Raw genomic sequence first — 7,303 nt, 5'->3', positions numbered from 1 at the left:
ATGTTTGTTGTTCCATGAGCATTGTTAACTCCTTTTGAATGTTTTTTGTATATGATCCACTTTGGCAAATGCAACTTTAACCTCCTGAAATAAACTTGATGCTTGTTCTTCATGCTTTTTACCCATGCTTTCACCATCTTGCCATAAGTTTGACATTCTCCTATGTCTTGAATTGTTTCTTCATCAAATATCTTCTTGAGATCTCTTGTGATTTCCGTAGATGAGCTAGGATCTAGAAAGGAATCATCGACCATCAATCAGATGCCTGAAGAAAGTGCTCGAACTTGACACTTGAGTTGATTCTTAGCTTGCTTATCTCTCCTTGACTGTTCCATTAGGATGGCAATTGACACTTGAAAATTGTGTTCTCTTCCCTCATAGGTAGTCTGGCATAGATCCACTTTAGTGATGCTAAAATCAAATTCATTTGCCTCATTCATGTCTTTTTCTATGACTGGTTGTGTAATTTCAACAAATAAATTACCTAAAGTAGGATTCACTGCTAGTTTGGAATCCATTCTAATATTCTTTATCTTTGTACCTTTATGCATCAAATTAGCTACGGCATCTAGATTTGGTGCTTCCAATTGAATCATCATTTTCTTCTTTCTCTCCAAACTTTTTTGTAACTAGGATGTTGAAATACTAGTAGATGGGCTCATTACTAAAGGAACCTATAGAACTATAGATGATAAATCCAAGTTATGCACATTTTCTAAAACTACTACCTCTTGAGTTGCTTCTGCACTTTCAGGAGACAACGAGCGTGCAGGAGATTCTATGGATTGAATCATCCCATCTACAAATGATGGTAAAGTATTCATCTTAGGAGCTTCATCTATCATTTGTTAAATTGGTTATAAAATCTTCTTCTTGGGTTTTGATATCTTCTTCTTGGTGACTGCATTGAGTTCACATGTTGAAACTAGATCAACTCCTTTATCCGGATCTTCACCATTATCTCCCCCTTGTGTGCTATGTAAAGAGCCTAAGGAAGTAGAGATAGAAGATGGAATGGCTGAAATTGATGTATTTTCCTAATAATTATTATTATTCTTTGAACTACTTCTTCCTATTGATTTAGTAGTGATGACTTCTTTGACTTTATTATTTAGCTAGTTTTCAATTCATTGAATCACAAAGAAACTCCTTTCCTTGAAGTCTTTCAATTCTGGTAGAGACCAATTAATATATGGCAATTCTAATAATTGTATTTGCTCAAAGAAGAAAGGATCAATCAAGTTTGACCCATGCTCAATTATTCCTGTTACATCCCATCCCATTTTGTAATCAATAATTTGTTCTATTGTAAATCACATCTAGTCCCTTCTTCTTACATTGAAATCATTTTCACAGTTTTCCCAATAATCTTCCATTGTAGGGAAATGAAGATAGCCAGGTCCAAGTGCCAAGTTATTTTTAACATACCTGCTGCCATCAAATGGGAAGCAACTTTGGAAAGAGTGTAAAGTAATGTTCACCATGGATCTCTCAATATTTTGAGCATGCAAAGAAGAAAGATAGCTATAATGTCCAATGCCAATTGGGAAAGTAATTGATCTTTTGTTCCTGCACTTTTTGTTTACCTGACCAATTTGCCAGCAAACTTCTGAAAGTACCGACCTTTCATCTACGAAGTGAGGCAACATGAGAGGAAAATCTTGAAAACCTCCAATGTGGATGTAAGTTAATCAAGGGTACTGTATGAAGAAGCTACCATAGGTGCTGATGAGATTGGTTGCTTCAGGAGAAATTTAGAGTCCTATATCTCCTTGTAGCTCCTTGGCTATGAGCACAGAAAAAGCATCATTCACCCTACAAAAGTGTGCATTGCTCTGTTTTAATTGCAATTGTGGGTAATAATTATAAATTTGTGTGGTCAAGCTATACACCCCATAAGGATTTAGACCGGGCCATGATTTCATACTAGAAATTGCATACATTCAGTATGAGGACATGTAAAACCGTTGACTCACATTGAAGCCTATTAACTAATGATGAAGGGCATCACTAATCATTTCTCCCTAATCTATAAATTGTTTTCCAGTGGTGATGGTACTGATGTACAAAAACATCCAATCCTGAAAATCCTCAACTGTTTGATTTTCCACCACTCTATTGAGAAGAATTATCATATTAGAAATGTCTTCATTAAAGATATTCCTGCATAACACTCTTGGCAACTGTGATTGTCCTCATCTAGGTTGATCAAGCCAACTCCTAGCAATGACATTTAGACATGTTTTCTTATTCTGATGGACGTATCCTTGGAAACCTTCTTTAGAGATTTTTGTGAATTTATCTCTTACTGGCAATCTGAATGTGATGGATATAGATACTGGATCTAGCCTCGCCATAAAATTACCTCCTATATTCTTGATGTCCCTAGAATTTTGATCATATACCTTGATACATTCTAAAACCAATTCCTCACATTGAACTACAAGTGGGTGTCCTCCTGCATGGGCTAGACCACTTCACAATGTTTGATGTGCCAGGGGTGATTTATCTTCTCTGGTCATCATTTTCTAGAAGTTTGCAACTTCCATATGTCCCATCTTTGTGTCTAGCATTTTGGGAAGCATACTTTTTAATATCACAGGAGATTCTTTACCTTGAAACTTGTACCTCATAGTATCGCTTACCAAATCTCTATCCTGGTGTAATATCAAATGTGAAGTCAATAATCACTTTTCTTTGTATCAAACTCCATGTTCTATTTTCTTCAAGCAATTGTGAAACTTTATCAAAAGCTCTATTTCACTTGAAGGATTGAACATTTATTTGGAGCATTCACAAGATGTTTTCAATCCCTTATCAATACCATTTGGTCCATTTAATTCTTCTAAACAATGCACACATCTCATATGCAACACAAGCATTTTGTCAAACAATTCAGTAGCTCTACTAGATGAATGTGGGTACACTTACATTTGGAATTCTGTCAAATATTTTCCATGCACTTTGATATTTTCATTGAACTATTGCAGGTTGTAGATTACTTCACATTCTCCCTTTAAGAGCATTGACTCTCCAATGGTTCTTCTAAATATTTTAGAAGTAATGAGAATTAAAACCTGCACTCTTCCCAAATCTCTCTGAATTCTTGACACAAAAGAGTTAATTCCTCCTGATAATATTCAACACTAGACCAACTTTAAAAATGTTTAACTGCCTTTGGTAAATGCTCACATAATTTCCAATGCATTAATGCATTATATCAAACATTTGGAAAATGGTTTCTATAGATGGTACTGTTGTTTTTCCCTCCAGGCCACAGGTCACACAAGAGCAACATTATAGATGCCTTGACTATGTTTCAATTAGATACTATAGGTTTGAGAAATGAGTGAAGTCATGTGCCTATTTATATTGAGACTTGTTGGAAATCCTATTGTGCACCTGATGCCTACATTATCTTCAATTTTGTGCATGATAGAATATTAATAAAGCTTTGTTTTCTCCCTTCTAATGTGTCAATGTATTGTGTCAATCATTTGAAATACAAAATCTGCTCCAAATTTTCTTCTCATTGATCTATGGTTTTGATTGACTTTGAGAAGATTTAATTAAAAAATGTATATGCATTGTCTTGCATATGGTATTATTCCCAACAACTCACGTGCTCCCATTAGCTATTGTGGTTGGAGAAATGACAACTAATTCACATATGATTTCATGTTCCCACATTTTCCAGTGTATGCGCTAGCTTGAGGATTTCTATCAAATGTTCATGTGCCTTGGTTCATGCCTACGATTTTTATGAACTTGAGAAATTTTAATAAAAAATATCATATGCCTTGACTTGCATGGGATGGCTAAGCAATATATGTTTTTGAGGTAGCATGTCAAATAGTTTGGCAGCTTTGAAACCATAGTTCATGTTGCTCTAACTCGACCGTGCTTTCAATAACATAATCTTCACTTTCAATCTCCTAACTTTGGATGGACACATGAGATTGTGTATTTCAGACTTTTCCTTTGTCCCTCATTTTGTATGCTTTTAGAAAATAAAACCAGTCTTTCGATGAATTTTATTTCCAGCCAGTAGTTGTTTTCAAGTTGGAGTTTGAGATGGAAACTTTGGGTTACGATTAGGTTAAAAAGTTGGAGTACATGGAGAGAGAGAGAGAGAGAGTACTTTAGTATGTGGAGAGAGAAGATTGTGAATGAAAGAAGGAAAACTCAAACTCAAACCCTAAACTTCTCTCTAAAAGTTTGAGTACATAGAGAGGTAGTACAAGGAGAGAAATAATGTTGAGGAGGGAATGAGACTCAAACTCAAACCCTGAACTTCTCTCTAGAAGTTGGAGTATAGGGAGAGAGAAAATAGTGGAAAATAATTAGTTTATTTTATTTTCTCTCTGTCTCTCTATTAGTTAACCCAATTAACTCTCTCGCTCCCTCATAAAACTATCCAAGAAACAGTTGGCTCTATCTGAGGAAAAGGACTATGCAGGATGTTGAATGAACCCAGAGCTAAGAAAGAGCAATGCTTTATCACAAGGGCTATAGAGTCACCCCAAAAGGAGATAAATCTAGAACAAAATGAAAGGGACTAAGCACAACAAAATGGGAACACAACCAAATAGAAAAGAAAAGAAGGCACAACAAAAACTCTTAACTAAGATATGTACAATGTTGTAGACTGCATGACTTACTGATGATAATGCTTCAAATGTTGCCCATCGTAAGGAAAGGGCAACTGAGTACCACTGAGATATGATCACTAAGCTTGTCCCAATGTTAGACAAGATCACTTTCCTAGAAGACCCTTTGTTTAGCTTTCTTATCAAACAACTTTTTAACTCAAGACTAATGTTCTTGTATCATGTCCACAACCACTTCTCTTTCCTCTTCAAACTTGATCAAATATAATATTCTCTTTTCAACAGCATCTCTAAATTCATGGTTTTCAATAGCATTTTGTAACTTCAAAATAGATAATTCTAGACGAAGAGGGAAAACTGCTTCAGTACCATATAGGATTTCAAAGGGAGATAACCCTATTGCTCTCTTCTTAGTAGTATGATCTTCCCAAAGTGCATCATACAAGTGTTTATGCCACAACCTCTGATTAACATCTATGAATTTCTGCACAATGGTCATAATATTTTTATTGCTCGATTCTTCCTAACTATTTCCTTGTACAAAATAATCAAAGGAGTGAAAGAGAATGATTCCATATTGATAGTAGAAGGTTGATATCTCCTAGGAAGAGAAATTTGTAGCATTTTCAGTAACAATCTTGGTAGGAACCCCGAACCTAACCAAAATTTCTTTCTTGATGAAATTGTACACCACTTCTAAAGTTGTTTGCTTAAGCGAAATGGCTTCTACCCACTTGGTAAAATAATAAGTTGCCATTAAAATGTGAGTATGTTAGACAGTGGATGAAGGATTGATAGGACTGATGAAGTCCAAACACCATTTTTGAAAGGGTTCTTCGATCACTACTAGTATCAAGGGCAATGATGCTGATTGGACTCTTCCTTTGAAATATTGACAAGAGTCACATTTCTTGACCCATCCTTCTGCATCTTTGAACGTACCAAGCTAGTAAAAATAGTTTCTCAAAATTTAATAAGCTATTATCGATGTTGAGTAATGACCTCCACATGCTTGATTATGAAACAATTGAAGTAGCTCCTTTCTTTGTTCAGAATCTACACATCTTAGGAAGGTACCATCTATTCTCTTCTTGTACAAAGTGTCACCCCAAATAATTTACTTTGCAGATTTTAGTTTTAAGGTCCTCTTTTCTTTGGGTGATAAATGAGTTGGGCATTCTCCATATGTCAAAAAATAGGCAATATTGGAAAACCAATCATCAACATACCAATGAATAAAACTAATGGCATTTCTTTCTTTGTCTCTTCTTTATCTCTAAAAGATCCTTCTGCAATAGCTTTACACAAACCTTTTCCTCTAACAAGCTTTGTAGGTTTGATATCAAGATCATATTATTGTACTTTAGCTATCTAGGAGGCCCTTTTGTTCACATCGATCTCTTGTTGTGTCAGAATAGTCTTCACTGCCGAATCAGGAACAAACACCTTGGAGTGAGAGTTCAGGATGTAAAACCTGAATTGTTTCATTGCTCTAACTAGAGCATATGCATTCTTCTCGATCAAATAATATTTCAGTTCATGTTTCCTAAGAGGGATACTCATGAGCCCTATTGGAGCCTCAGCATTGTCTTTGTCAGGTTGAGTAAGTATAGTAGATAAAGTTTTCTCAAATGCACAATAATATATATATGAAAATCCTTAGAAAATTTTGGATAATAAGGGGTAAGGGCATCACAAATCACATCCCTGATTTTTTCAAAAGAAGCTTTACCTTCCTTCGTCCATTTAAAATTTGTATTCCCTTTCATCACATCCACAATTGACTTTCTCAGAGAAGTCTGATACAAATCTCCTTATGAAGTTTATCTGCCCAAAGAAAGACCTGACCCTTGTTTTACTCATGGGAAGTGATAATTGTTGGATAGCTTTCACCCTTTCAAGGTCTTCTCGAATACCCTCCTTGGAAACTAAGTGTCCAAGTAGTTTTCCTTTTGTCACTCCAAATATAGACTTCTTAGGATTCAATGAGATGCCATGGGTTTGACACCTATGCAAGATAGCTTCTAGATGATGTACATGGTCTCTTCTATGTTTCAAAAACACTGTAAGATCATCAAGGTACACGACAATGATCTTGTTCTTGATATCTACAAATGAATAATCCATTGCCCACTAAAAGGTAGCTCTGACATTTATCAAACCAAAAGGCATACAATTGTAGGAAAATGTACCCCATGGAGTGGTAAAAGCTATTTTTATGTTGATCTTTTGGTGCAACACTGATTTGATTATAACTAGAGAAACCATCTAGCATTGACATGAGCTTAGAACCAAATACCAATTGCAAAATATGATCCATGACAAGGAGCCCGTAGTTATCCTTGAGTGATGCCTAATTCAAATTTCAAAAGTTGACACATATTCTTATCTCACCATTCTTCTTCCTTACTAGGACAATATTGGCTACCCATGTTGAATGGTGTATAGGATAGATAATCCTCACTTTAATAATTTTATCAACTTCATTCAATATAGCATCAGCTACCTTGGGATTGAATTGCCTCTATTTTTGCTAGAAGGAAGTTGAAGTAGGTTTCAATAGAATCTGATATTTAAATTTTCCATTCATGAATTCCTTCAAATCTTCATAACCCCATGCAAAAACATCTTGGTAAGCCTTTAGAAAATTCATGAATTTCTCTTTTTCTTCTAACGACAAATTTCTCCCTATT

This window comes from Cupressus sempervirens, chromosome 7 (assembly GCF_028749045.1).
Source record: "Cupressus sempervirens isolate cs-2001-9-10 chromosome 7, ASM2874904v1, whole genome shotgun sequence".
Lineage (NCBI taxonomy): Eukaryota > Viridiplantae > Streptophyta > Pinopsida > Cupressales > Cupressaceae > Cupressus > Cupressus sempervirens.
The sequence above is the reverse complement of the archived record's forward strand: the minus strand, read 5'-3'. Positions refer to the sequence as shown.